Here is a 15,472-nt window from a genome sequence, read left to right as displayed (position 1 = left end):
TATTGCAGTACTGGAGAAAGAGGATGTGTCAGAGGATTCAAGGACAGAATCAATCTGGCTAGAGCTAAGGAATAAGAAGGGTGCAGTTACATTGCTTGGTGTAACATATAGGCCACCAGCTAGTGGGAAGAATATAGAGGAACAAATCTGCAAGGAAATTACAGAGAGGTGTAAGCATTGTAGAGTAGTTACAATGGGGGACTTTAATTACCCGTATATAGACTGGGATAGTGGTAGTGTAAAGGGCAGTAAGAGACAACAATTCCTAGATTGTGTTCAGGAGAATTTCGTATAACAGTATGTGTCCAGTCCAACAAGAAAGGAGGCACTGCTAGACCTAGTTCTTGGGAATGAAGTGGGCCAAGTAGATCAAGTGACATTAGGGGACAGTGATCATTTATCATAAAGTTTAGGATGATGGTGGAAAATGACATTGGTCAATCCAGAGTAAGAATAATCAAATGGCAGAGAGCAGACTTCAAGGGGGCAAGAATGGAGCTGTGCCAGATAGACTGGAACCAAAGGTTGGCAGAAAAAGTAGTACCTGAACAGTGGGCTACCTTCAAAGAGGAGATGGTTTGCGCACAGTCAAGGTTGTTTCAATAGCTGCACAAATTTAAGGGTATGGAATTTGGGCCCCCATCAGAGTCTGATAATGAACTCCTATAGATTCAGTTCTCTCACATTATCAACATAGTGATTACTCAATAATCCCACATGTGCATGGTTAAGCACTGGCCATCATTTGAGAGTGTGCAGCCTGGGCAAACATCATGCAAACCAGAACTTGCAGCTCACCTTGTTCTGAACTCTGAAAATGTGTTCAGTGAGGTCATTGCATCTCCTGCTGCTGTTGGCCTGATGTGGGTGGATACAAGGAATACTCAAGAGGAGTTAAACATTCTATGTGAGTGGCAGAGAGCACTGTGGATGCAGTTTCAGGGTTGAAAGAATGAAGCTCTACATTGTCTTCTTAATAGTGGAAAAGCAGAGGCTTCCCTACATGTTTGGAGAAAGCTGTGGTGAGCACATCAACCGGCCATCCTTGGTGTCTTGTGATTTTGAGCTAACATGCAGAGAATGACTGCAAGTAAGTAGTCAATGGACAAATTAGTCTTGACTGCAGGAGGGATTGAAGAGGTGTGCGCATGCAGTTGACTGAAGCCTTTGTGAGGCCTCATATGCAGATTTGTTTGGCCTGCTCATCTCCTTTTCAAGGGTTGCAATAGACCTCGCATAAAGGGTTTGCAACCAAAGTGCACTGGACCTCACTGAAGGACTAAGGTCTTAGTCCATGAGGTGAGAATGAGTAGAATGGGCCTGTGTGCTAGACTGTGCTGAGGACTGTGAGGGAATCCATGTGAAGCATCAACAGCTCTAACAGGGCTTTGCCAGGTCCAAGCAGGAAAGATGTTTAACTTGGCTGGGATGACGAATCGCAGTCTCGCACTAATACTAAGACCATCTGGGACTGAGACTTGTTGGAGTCTCTGCAAATGAAGGGTCCAGAGTGGTTGCTACTCAACAATCCATAGTGCAGGTGAGGCACTCTCAGTGATTGGACTACAAAGTAACCTTGGAACTTTTTGACATGATAAAGATGTCAAGGGATAAGGGTTTTACCATGGGCGAGTGGCAATCAGGGAGGGTAGAAACCCAATTTTGCTTGATCAACCTGCATGGAGGAGCGATTTCGAGGGGCCAAAAGGTGTTCTTGTGCTGCTCCTCGTTGTGTATCTGGTTCCATCTGAAAGAGCTCTCTGCATTAGATTGGAAGATAGCAAATGTAACTCTATTATTCAAAAAGGGAGGGAGACAGAAAGCAGGAAACTACATGTCAGTTAGCTTAACATCCGTCATAGGGAAAAGGTTAGAAGCTATTATTAAAGAAGCTATGGATATGTTCAAAGGAATCAGGCAGAGTCAACATGGTTTTGTGAAAGGGAAATCATGTTTAACCAACTTATAGGAGTTCTTTAAGAAAGTAACATGTGCTGTGGATAAAAGGGACCCAGTAGATGTACTGTACTTAGATTTCCAGAAGGCATTTGATAAAGTGCCATGCATCTATAACCATCACCCTCCAGATTCCTTCTCTCCCCTCTGAGCCTACACCCCCTAATGTCCCCATGCTTACCCTGACCCCTCCTGTTACCTGAGCCACCTGTTTTGCCTGTTTCTGTGACCCCCAACCCCCTCCATGAAACCTTCAGCTACATGACTGTACCTGTCACCCTATGGCATCCCACTTCCCCCCTCACTGTGACTGTTCCCTCCGCTGAGCGCCCTCAGTTCAACCCCCAGGACCCCACTGTAGACAGCACCGACCCCACCCTCTAGGACCATCTTTCTACCACCATCCCTGACTGGAAACCCCCACGTCCACCCAACCACAGGACCCTCAGACCCTAGAAGCAAGGCCTTTCTCTCTATTCCATGTCCCTTAACCCTCGCATTTCCTTGCTGCCTCCTTCCCTGCCCCGGAAAGTCCGTCTTCCTTCCTCGGACAGCATGCTGCCCTTAGCCTGCCCCCACCCCCCTCCCCCCCCACCGTGTCCAGCCTCCATTCCACTCTTCCACCCTATCCCATCTTTGCTTGCCTCTTGTGTCCAGCCTCCACTCCACCCTTAGCCTGCTCCCATGTCCAGCCTTCACACAGCTTGGTCTAGCAGCACCCAATCTGAGTAAAGAGGTTGTGATTTGTGTGCTGTCCCTAGGAAGGCCAAAACAACGCTTATGCGTTTTGAAATCATGGAAGAAGTCAAGCTCGCCACATGCATGCCACTTATATATAGTCGTAAAACTTAATGTTCTAATTTTTTGCTGGTGGGGAACTTAATTTGGAGGGCTAAGTTATTTCCGGCAAGGTGACATTTTAATGAACATATATAGATGCCAATGCATGCAAAAGGGCTTCCTGACATTGTTTATCAGGAAGCTTGACCCACCTTTAAAATCCCAAGAATTTAGCTGTTAAAGCTCATCCTGCCTTTGGGAAACTGATTTTTGGCCTCCCGCCAAATTAAGCTCCCTTGCCAACCAAGCTTCCCGCTGCTGCTGGGACCGGAAGATTCTGCCTTTGGCTTCCTTACCTTGCCTTCGAGGTGTTGCAGCCAAGTTTCACTAGATTCATTCTAATAGTGAGGGCTGTCCTATAAGGAGAGTAGAATGGGCCTATATACTCTGGAGTTTAGGAGAATTAGAGGTGATCTCATTTAAACATATAAAATTCTCATGATGAACTCAATTCAAAACTGAGATCAGTTGGTTCTTGGACGTTAAGTAAATCCAGGGATATAGAGATAGAGTGGGAAAGTATTGTAGATGTAGAAATTCAGCCATAATCTTTTTGATTATGAGGCACACTTCTTGGGCTATATGGCTTACTCCTCCCATTTCTTACATTCTCGCAATTTCCTTGTAAAATATGTGCGGGTGTCTATTTTTTATTAATTTATTATATATATTGCATAATTACTTGCATTTAATTTTCTGGTGACTTTTATTTGAAACACTGGATGTAATGAAATTATAGCACAGTAAAGCTTGCATTTGTTTAAATAGTACATTTCACATTGAGGAATATCCCAAGGCGCTTCACGAGAAATAAATAAACTGAAGTTCATTGTGCTGAATTTTTTCTGAACAAACTGAGCAACATGATTCTTTAGTGTAGACAATATTTTCCACTTAATAAAACTAGAATTTGGAACAACATATTTTTATTTTATTTTTTTTTGAAAAATATACTTCATTCATAAAATATCTGAAAGAACATTCCAAACCATTTAAAAATCACCATCACATAAGTCCAATCAGATTCAACTTTTACAACATGTATCACAAGGTGCATGTCTTCCTCACATATCACAGACATTCCAAAAGTTAACATTCTAAGCTGCCTTTTGATTTGCAATGCCACTCATTATTTTCATCATTTAGCCTGTGATGTCTTCTTCTCATCCGCATATTTATTTAGCGCTGCAACAAATTAATTATTTTCCCTATCATTGGAATCAACTTATCTCAGTACAACCTTCTCTTAAAATAAATGTCAGTGTTCAGCAAAAACTTTCTACTTCTTGATGCTAATTGAAATTAGGGGTAAATAGAATGAGAGGGAGGGGGAATTACCACCAACAGCCCTGTCAGGTAGTTTCATGTTGATCATAAATCACAGAAAGAAAGGAATTCCTTGTGAAAGAAATGGCCAATCTTTTTTTTAACCTGTCATTATGTTCAGGATGTAAACCGGACCAGGTATTGCTGGTGATGGCATTCAAGCAGTCATTTACTTTCTTCCAGATATACCTCATTAAATGCAGATTGAAGGGGTATATCCTTTTGTTAAAGAGCATGGCCTGCTTAGGTGATATTTAAAGGACATTTCCACTACACAAAGCATTTTCAGAGCCATAGTTTGCAAGTTTCAAATCACCACATCTGGATTACTATTAGGATATGGATCAAGAAGCTTAGCAGAACAAAAATGGTGGTTATTCTAGTTAAATTTGAGAGGTTTAAATGAGTTAAATTTGAGAGGTTTAAATTACCATCAGGTGAGTTTCACGGTGCTAACCAGAAATTGTTGTATTCCCACTTTCTTAGCTATTTGGATTACGTGAAGAATTCGTCCAATGGCATGAACAAATGACACCTGAAAGCTCAGTCTTTAATATTTAGTCTTCGCTTAGAGAATTTGTGTTAAACAGTTTTAACTTCTCAAAGAAAAAAGTAGATTGATCTGCCTAAGATTATGAAAGCCATAATTTCAAAATAGGATATCTTTATTATTGAAGACCCCATTATCATACATTAGCAGGACAATAACTACAAATTAAGAACTTTGATTTGTAAAATTGCTGAGATAGTAATTCTGTTCTAAAATGCTAAAGTCATGAATTCTGGTAATTTATTAAATTGAACAAATACAGATGTTTTCTTTTATTCGTTCACGGGATCTGGGCTTTGCTGGCTAGGCCAGCATTTATTGCCCATCCCTAGTTGCCCTTAAGAAGGTGGTGGTGAGCTGCCTTCTTGAACCACTGCAGTCCATGTGTTGTAGGTACACCCACAGTGCTGTTAGGAAGGGAGTTCCAGGATCTTGACCCAGCGACAGTGAAGGAACGGCGATATATTTCCAAGTCAGGATGGTGAGTTACTTGGAGGGGAACCTCCAGGTGGTGGTGTTCCCATCTTTCTGCTGCCCTTGTCCTTCTAGGTGGTAGTGGTTGTAGGTTTGGATGGCGCTGCCTAAGGAGCCTTGGTGTATTCCCGCAGTGCATCTTGTAGATGGTACACACTGCTGCTACTGTGTGTCGGTGGAGGGAGTGAATGTATGTGGTTGTGGTGACAATCAAGTGGGTTGCTTTGTCCTGGACGTTGTCCAGTTTCTTCAGTGTTGTGGGAGCTGCACTCATCCAGGCAAGTGGGGAGTATTCCATCACACTCCTGACTTGTGTCTTGTGGATGGTGCATAGGCTTTGGGGAGTCAGGAGGTGAGTTATCGTCACACGATTTTTAGCCTCTGACCTGCTCTTGTAGCCACAGTATTTATATGGCTAGTCCAGTTCAGTTTTGGTCAATGGTAACCCCCAGGATGTTGATAGTGGGGGATTCAGCAATGGTAATGCCATTGAACATCAAGGGACGATGGTTTCTCTCTTGTTGGAGATGGTCACTGCCTGACACTTGGGTGGCATGAATGTTACTTGCCACTTGTCAGCCCAAGCCTGAGTGTTGTCTAGGTCTTGCTGCATTTGGACAGGACTGCTCCAGTATCTGAGGAGTCGTGAATGGTCTTGAACATTGTGCAATCATCAGCGAACACCACCACTTCTGAACTTATGATGGAAGGAAGGTTATCGATGAAGCAGCTGAAGATGGTTGGGCCTTGGACACAACCCTGAGGAACTGCTGCAGTGATGTCCCGGAACTGAGATGATTGAACTCCAACAACCACAACCATCTTCCTTTGTGCTAGGTATGACTCCAACCATCAGAGAGTTTTCCCCCTGATTCCCACTGACTCCAGTTTTGCTAGGGCTCCTTGATGCCACATTCGGTCAAATGCTGCTTTGATGTCAAGGACAGTCATTCTCACCTCACCTTAAGAGTTCAACTCTTTTGTCCATGTTTGAACCGAGGCTGAAATGAGGTCAGGAGCTGAGTGGCCCTGGCGAAACCCAAACTGGGCATCAGTGAGTAGGTTATTGCTAAGCAAGTGCCGCTTGATAGCACTGTTGATGACTCCTTCCATTACCTTATTGATAATCGAGTGTAAACTGATGGGGTGGTAATTGGTCAGGTTGGATTTGTCATGTTTCTTGTGTACAGAACATACTTGGGCAATTTTCCACATAGCCAGATAGATGCCAGTGTTGTAGCTGTACTGGAACAACTTGGCTAGGGGCCCGCCAACTTATGGAGCACAAATCTTCAGTACCATTGCTGGAATATTGTCAGGGCCCATAGTCTTTACAGTATCCAATGCCTTCAGCTGTTTCTTGATATCACATGGAGTGAATCAAATTATCTGAAGACTGGCATCTGTGATGCTGGGGACATACGGAGGAGGTAGAGATGGATCATGCCCTTGGCATTTCTGGCTGGAGATTGTTGTGCCTTCAGCCTTATCTTTTGCACTGCTGTGCTGGGCTCCTCCATCATTGAGGATGGGGATATTTGTGGAGCCTCCTCCTCTAGTGAGTTGTTTAATTGTCCACCTCCATTCATGACTGGATGTGGCAGGACTGCAGAGCTTAGATCTGACCTGTTGGTTGTGGGATCGCTTAACTCAGTCTATCACTTGCTGCTTATGCTGTTTGGCACATAAGTAGTCCTGTGTTATAGTTTGATCAGGTTGACACCTCATTTTTAAGTATGCCTGGTGCTGCTCCTGGCATGCCCACCTGCACACTTCATTGAACCAGGATTGATCCCCTGGCTTGATGGTAATGGTATAGTGGGGGATATGCCAGGCCATGAGGTTACAGATTGTGCTCGAGTACAATTCTGCTGCTGCTGATGGCCCATAGCGTGTCATGGATACCCAGTTGATTTGCTAGATTTATTCGAAATCTATCCCATTTAGCACAGTGGTAGTGCCACAAAACACGATGGAGGGTATTCTCCATGTGAAGACGGGACTTCTTCTCCACAAGGACTGTGCGGTGGTCACTCTTGCCGATACTGTCATGGACAGATGCATCTCTGGCAAGCAGGTTGGTGAGGATGAGGTCAAGTATGTTTTTCCCTCACCACCTGCCGCAGACCCAATCTCGCAGTTATGTCATTTAGGACTCAATCAGTAGTGGTGCTACCGAGCTACTCTTGGTGGTGGACATTGAAGTCCCCCATCCAGAATACATTCTGCACCCTTGCCACCCTCAGCGCCATCTTCAAGTGATGTTCAACATGGAGGAGCACTGATTCATCAGCTGAGGGAGGGCAGTACGTGGTAATCAGCAGGGGGGTTCCTTGCCCATGTTTGACTTGATGCCATGAGACTTCATGGGGTCCAGAGTCGATGTTGAGGACTCCCAGGGCAACTCCCTCCTGACTGTATACCACTGTGCCACTACCTCAGCTGGGTCTGTCCTGCTGAAGGGACAGGACATATCCAGGATGGCGATGGTGGAGTCGATTCCGTAAGGATGACTATGTCAGGCTGTTGCTTGACTGGCATGCAAGACAGCTCTCCCAATTTTGGCACTAGCCCCCAGATGTTAATAAAGAGGGCTTTGCAGAGTCGACAGGGCTGAGATTGCTATTGTCATTTCCAGTGCCTAGGTCGATGCCACGTAGTCTGTACAGCTTCATTCCTTTTCTGTAGTGGTTTGTTACAACTGAGTGGCATTCAGAGGCAGTTAAAGTCACCAGCATGTGAGTCTTCCCTAAAGGGCATTAGTGAACCAGATGGGTTTTTCACAAAATCAGTCATCATGAGACTTTTAATTCCAGATTTTTATTAAATTCAAATTCCACCATCTGCTATGGTGGGATATTAAACCCAGGTCCCCAGAGAATTACCCTGGATTTCTGGGGCAGCAATAATACCACTACGCCATCGCCTCCCTGACAATTGGTTGAAGTGGCATGGAAATTCATATTTTCTCTTGTAACATGACTGAACAACATTATCATTTTTAATGATATTTAATGTAGTAGCCTTTTGGATCTTGAAGCAACTAATTAAGGGCTGATTACTTAATCTTTACACAGGGAAAAGTTATAAGCTCACAAACAATTAAACGCACAGAAGATTCTCCCATATCAGTATGTTTCCTGTAAACTGCGAGCATAATTTATGGTTCCCCACTGGCAGCTTTGAAGGTGGACACTCATAAAATGCAGCATGTGTTCTGCTTGCCCATCCCTGATTTGTCTCCCATTAAGGGTCTGTTGAGGCCCTTAAGTAGCCATTCTCATCCCGTAGCTATTTTACCCTCGGCAAGATGAGGCCTATGACAAGCAGCTTTAACTGTGCGGGCTGGTGTTGGGAAATGTGGGGATTTCCTTTAGTGGTCCCCTATGCCCATCGGAGACAACTCCCAAGGTCCTACCCCCATTTAACCCTCCTCTCCCCAGCCTCTAAAACCCACCCCACAAAACCTTCACCCCCCTTGTTGAGGCCTGCCCCTTGAACTTACCTTCAGTCTGTCCTCCATTACCTGCTCTTCTTCAGGGATTGTCTGTATTCCCAGCAGTGGCCACCATTCAAACTTGGCGCTGTTGGGATTACAGAGTTTCCAGCCACCTGACTGGCCAGCAGCTCTCTAAAGTGGGACTTTCTTCCCAGATGGGATGTAAGTCGTTCCCTTAGCTAATTGACATCTGCTAAATGTTAAATGGCTACAGGCAACCAGTATCCCCACCGACTCTTCGGGTGGCAGGGCAGGAAACTCTGCCATCCAGAATGTTATTTTTTTCTGTGTTGTACTGTTTTGATGATGTTTTTTGTACATTTTAAAACAAATCCAGTAAAAGCATAGAAACAAAGTAAGTGTACATGGAAAGAATTTTAATACAAGTTGCTGGCTAGGACACCTAATTTTGTGGTGTACTTGTTATGCTAATAGATAGTGCTATTGCAGGCATTTTCAATAGAATTAAGTATCAAACTGTTTGCTGCCTAGACAATTCCTTTTGAAATATCCATGTTTATCACTGGGTTATTCTGTGTAAATCACTGCTATCTCTAACCAAAAGTTAGTTTGATGTCTACGAGAATTCCTCAATCGGATTGGTTGCTCAGCCTACTTGATGATATCACTGCTTCTGGGTGGCAGAGTTCCCCTATAGCTGGCACCAGAATTAAATTAACATTGTAATAGGGGAAAGTGATGCCATTGAGCTCACTAGATCTTTGTGATTCGAGGTCATTGGCAAGAACTGTCGCTGTGTCACTGACCACAAAATTCGAGCAGATGAATATTAGTCAACACCATGGCCAGAATTTTTCCCACGTTGGGCGGGCTCGGTGGGAGCGGGCGGGGGTCGTCACAGTGCTGACTGCCGCCTGCGATTGGCTCCACGCCATCATTTTACGTGGGCGGGCCAATTAAGGCCTGCCCAACGTAAGATGCAAGCGGTAGTGCTGAGCGCTACCTGTGCAGAAGGAGGGAGGAGGCAAAGTTGGGGCCAGTGCTCTTTTGCTCGGAGATTGAAGCGCTTTTGAAATAAATAAATAAATGAAAAAAATGTAATTAAACATGGCCCCTCATGTGACTGTGTCACATGAGATGGGACATGTTTTTATATTTCAGAAAAATGCTTTCTTTTTTTCATAAAAGCTTTAGGAAACCTCATCCCACTTGTAGATGAAGTTTCCTAAAGAACGTAAAGGCTGCTTGGCCTTTTTGCCTGCCCGCCAACAAAGTTGACCTTAATTACTTCCTTAATGGCCTTAATAGGCCTCTTAAATATCGGTGGGCGTGCAGCCAACTCTGGCGCTCGCCCGCTGAACGAAACATTGTGATGACATTGGGACGCATGCCCGACATTATCGCGCATCATTTTACGCATCGGTGTATTGGGTGTGCCCACGTATGCCAACTGAAAAATCCTGGCCCATATCTTTCTGAAGAGATTATTTTGTAGTGATATATTTTAAGTCATGAATGAGTTTATCTGTGACTATGACTGCAGTGCATTGTTGAGAATAAAATGCCCCAGTCCCCAAAGCCTGTTGTGCCAACTAAATGCCTTTAAGTGTCAGAAGAGTGGCCCTTTTTAAAACCTTTTTAGCACCTACCATTTGAGGGAACTAAACATGTCCACAGCACCCTGTATGAGTCTTAAGCAGGGCCTTATACAAAGAAAACCTCGTACTTTTTTGTTTTGTCTTTAATTATCTTAGCAATATTGTGATATTCTGGGTGTAATTTTCTATGCCCGGTGACGCTCGGCATGTTTGGCAGTGTGAGCGGACAATTTGGCAAGAAGACCAAAAATTGGTTTCATGACATTATGAAGCCAGTTTGCAAGTATCCACTCTACCCATCAATGGCAGGCCCACTGTCGGGTGTCGAGAACCTCATTGTAATACATCTATATATCATCATCAGCCCAGAATCATCCCCCACGCTGGATCATCCGAGCACTTCGGCGTGATTGCACGCTGACGTGTTTCACATCTATACATAAGCGACGTGCACCTAGTGAACTGCACTTCATTCGGGGCTTTGAGGTTTGTTTGCCTACCTTGCCTCAGGCAGCACTCACAGATGTCAGCGCCAGGCTTCATAGACAGCATCACATCCCTTTTAGGGGGCCTCTGGGGCATGTCTCTACCCACCAGCACAGCCACAAGGTGGGGGTGGCTTCTCAACAGCTGTAGGGCTAGGGCTTGTTCGGGGAACGGGGCAAAGTGGCCTCAGGGAAGGTGCTGCAGGACGAGGGCTGTACTGGGGAAGGGAGTACCCCAGGGTGTGTGGGGGGGCACAAGTCGACCTATGCAAATGACCTCAAGATGGTCGGCGCAAAGGATGCAGTCTTTAGAGGAGATCAGGCCAGGGAGAGATGTGAGGGTTTCTGTGTGAGAATGAGGGGGGCAATTCAACTGCAGTGAGTGAGATGCCGGTGAACGTGTGATGGGCTTGTGAGTGTGTGAGTTAGAGTGATGAGGTGGCTGCCTTACCCTGGGAGCATGGATGAGATCATTCATCCTCTATCTGCATTGGATGGCCAAACGCTTCTGTGCAGCATTAGCACTGATCACTACTGCCATTGCCTACCAAGCTGGGGTGGTAATGTGGCTGCCCCTCCTGCGGCCAGAGCTGGGGCAGAGGATATCACAGCGGGTCTCCATGGCGTCCAAAAGGTGCTCGACAGACATGTCAATAAACCAGGGGACTGCAGTCTTCTTTCCTTTCGGGCCATGTCTTCTTTGCAGCAGTCCTGGACTGGAAGCATTGAGAGGGGTGCATGTGGCTGCATTTTAAATGTGGTGCCCGGCATCAGGAAGTAGCAAGGTGAAGGGCATGGCGGACGAATCAGAGCCCACCCGCCATCGAAACGGCATGTTTCCCAGGAATACATGATTAAGGAGGCGGGATTGGGATTGGGTAAAGCGTCCTTTTTCCCACCTGCTACTGCACTTAGTGCAAACCTGGGACGATTCCGCCCTCTTGTGCGTTTGTAATAGCTTGAACTAATTAGGAGCTCCTGGAAGGAACAGCAATAGAAGGAGATACTGGTCCACAGGAATTTTTTACCTTCCCAAAAGAATTTATATGCCCAGGACAACATGCCTGCAGATCCCCAAGGGGCTGTGCTTCTGTATCGAGGCTGTCATAGAGTCGTGTTGTCTCCTATAACAAGTCTGCAACCAAACACCACAGCCAGCATTGCAATGCCTGTTGCAGTCAAAACCACTAAAACCATGAACATTTTTTTGCCACTTGCTCTTTCTAGGTTGCCAGGGGGAAATTATTAACATTACACCATCTGCAGTTCACAATTGTATAAGTGTATGACCGATTGCATGCTTCCTAAAGCAAACAATTCAATCATTTTCCTCCATGACAGCTGGAAACAGCAGGATATGGCTCTGTGGTTTACACAGATCAAAGGCTTACCCTAAGTCTGAGATGTCATTGATGGACCCATGTCATTCTGCAGGTTCCTTCACAACCATGCTGTCTCCATGAATATCGACGCCTTTCATTCCATTAGTGTGCAACTGTATGATCATCAGCAACAGATTTTGCAAATCTGTACCTGATCTTTTGGCAGCTGCCATGATATCTTTATATTGCATCAATCTTCCATCATTTCACTCTTTGACCCTGCATAGCAAATAAAACTGTTTGAGGACAAGAGTTATACATATGTGACTCATAAATCTGCTTGGATACCCATACTTGGTGGCCAAATTATGCTAAACTCAGATCCAGGGGGCCACTGGAGCCTTCATCAAACTAATCATTGCAGCGCTCAAGCACAATTTTGGTTCCTGGGCAGGTCTGGTGGGTTCCTTAAATACAGCTCACAACAACTGTCCTTTATGATAATAGTTTGCTGTGTGTTATAAACTTTGCTCTGCGATAGGGAGAACAAATGGAGCTACATTGGACAAGGACTGTAGGCATGATGAGGGAGATAACCCTGATGACATAAGGGAGTGATGAAGTGGTTGGGCTGCAACTGTTTCTTGCAGCAGCAGCAAAGAAGAGCATAACTACCCTGCGTTAACAAACATATCCAACTTCTGTCTCTCTGTCATTTCACTCTCAAATAATTTGCATCTGCCCAAAGGCCAACACTGAGGTTCACTCATTAATATGCAAGGTCACCCGCTGCTACGGAAACACTCTGCACACAAAGATTTGAAAAAACATTATTGTTTTACTGGCTTACACAAATGTGTATACAATCATTAACATCCATATGTGAGCCCAAGGCGACTGTCTTGAAATACTCTCTTGCCTACCCTAAGATCGTAGAGGTGCTCCCTCATTGCAGAATGAAGACAAAAGGCTGCTGTGGCTCAGACTAAGGTTGTTGAGATGCTTGATATCAGCAATCTCTAGGAGCCTAGGTGTGAGAGGTCCTGGTTGCTGATAGTTGATACTTGGCAGCTGCCTGAGCAGTCTGGTCCAGCTGGCTTTCTGGCAGCACCGCACTGGTTGAAGGGGTGAGGGTGCAGACACATGATCACCCTGACCGAGAGATGCATGATCCATCTTCATTGCATGACTATCCTTGCTATTGGATTGTAGCTTAGCACTCTCTCTGATCTGTGGGAGAACCAACTGTAGGATGCCAACAGAGGTTCCTATCCCTTCAGTCTCTCAGTCGGTCCAAGGTTGAAAACCTGGTAGAATCCAGAGCCTGCCTGATTCCAATATAAGCACTCAGAGATGTTTCTACTGAAGCCCACAAAAGGAGGGCTCAGCTTCAACATCCATTGAAGTCAACACCAGCTTAACTGCAAAATGTCATGAATATGCATCGCATTCCCATACAAGTTGGTCCTGAATTTAGCACTCCCCCTGTTGCTGAAAAAGAGAGATGCTATCAAAGCTTTTCATCTTGCAATCATCAGGATAGCTTGCAAGATAAACCAACAGTAAAATGAATAACAATTTATGCTGCATGAGAAGAGAGTGCTAATTGGTTGGCAAGTGGACCCTGATTAGTAGAAATGTTGCCATGGGGAATGCAGCAGAGAACAGCTGCCAAGCCTTTGTTATAATTCAAGCCAGGCAGGTCAACTCTGATTGGTCAAAGTGTTACCATGGGGAATGAGCCAGCGAATGGCTGTCCCTAAGTTTTTGTTTAGTTGGAAGAGGCGCGAGGCATGGACATGCTCCTTCCGTCTGCAAAGGACACAAGCAGGGCTCTGTCCCTTGATGGTTATAACACACTAGTTATACAGCAAAAACATACAACTGTGACAAGTAGCCAGTATGCTGGACCAGGTCAGTAGCACAGCCAGCATGTGCACACAGCTCTTCTTTTCCTCTCCGTATTTCCTTGCTTCTTCTTAAACTGTCCAAGAGGGTTAGACCAAAGACATCATGGATCCGCTCTCAGAAACTTTCCCTTCCACCATCTTCCGCATTGGTTTCTTTCATACCTTTTCCTTTTATACTCCTTTTTAGGACCTGGAGTTCATTATTGACAAGACCTCATTATCCTATAATGGTTCTCCTTAATATAAGATGACCAATGGTATACCACGTTCTTTATTTAAACCACAGGCAGAATTTTACAGTCCCCTGCAGGTGGGTTTGTGAATGGGGTGGCCTATAAAATGACATGGGTGCCTTTCCTGGTCTCTCCTGCCTGCCTGTACTGCTGCAATATTATGAGCAGCAAGGGAGGTGTTGGGTGGCAAGCCCACCATTGTGCAAATGGAGGACCTTAAGTGACCAATTACAGGGGAGCCAATGGTGTAGTGCTATTGTCACTGGACTAGTAATCCAGAGACCCAGGTTAATGCTCTGGGGACCTGTGTTCGAATACAATCAGAGCAAATTGTGGAGCTTGAATTCAATAAAAAATCTGTAATTAGAAGTCTAACGATAACCATGAAGCCATTGTTGATTGTCGTAAAAACCCATCTGTAATCTCATGGCCCGGCATATCCCCCACTCTACCATTACCACCAAGCCAGCAGATCAACCCTGGTTCAATGAAGAGTACAGGAGGGCATGCCATACCTAAAAATGAGGTATCAACCTGGTGAACCTATAACACAGGACTACTTGCGTGCCAAACAGCATAAGCAGCAAGTGATAGACAGAGCTAAGCGATTCCACAACCAACGGATCAGACCTAAGCTCTGCAGTCCTACCACATCCAGTCGTGAATGGTGGGGAACAATTAAACAACTCACTGGACAGGAAGGCCCTACTAATATCCCCATCCTCAAGGATGGAGGAGCCTAGCACATCAGAGCAAAAGGTAAGACTGAAGATTTTGCAACAATCTTCAGCCAAAAGTGCCGAGTGGATGGTCCATCCTGGCCTCCTCCGGAGGTTCCCAGCATCTCAGGTGCCATTCTTTAGCCAATTCGATTCACTCCACGTGATATCAAGATACAATGGAAGGCACTGGATACTGCAAAGGCTATGAGCCCTGACAACATTCTGGCAATAGTACTGAAGACCTGTGCTCCAGAGCTTGCCACGCCCCTAGCCAAGCTGTTCCAGTACAGCTACAACACTGGCATCTACCCAGCAAACTTTCCCAGGTATGTCCTGTACGCAAAAAGCAGGAAAAATCCAACCCAGCCAATTACCATCTGTCAGTCTACTCGCCATCATCAGTAAAATGATGGAAGGGATCATCAACAGTGCTATCATCAACAGTGCTATCAAGTGGCACTTGCTTGGCAATAACCTGCTCATTGACGCTCAGTTTGGGTCCGCCAGGGCCACTCAGCTCCTGACCTCAATACCACCTTGGATCAAACATGGAAAAAAGAGCTGAACGCCAGAGCTGAGGTGATAGCGACTGCTCT

The sequence above is a fragment of the Carcharodon carcharias genome, chromosome 3, assembly GCF_017639515.1.
Source record: "Carcharodon carcharias isolate sCarCar2 chromosome 3, sCarCar2.pri, whole genome shotgun sequence".
In the NCBI taxonomy this organism is placed as follows: domain Eukaryota; kingdom Metazoa; phylum Chordata; class Chondrichthyes; order Lamniformes; family Lamnidae; genus Carcharodon; species Carcharodon carcharias.
This window is presented reverse-complemented; position numbering follows the sequence as displayed.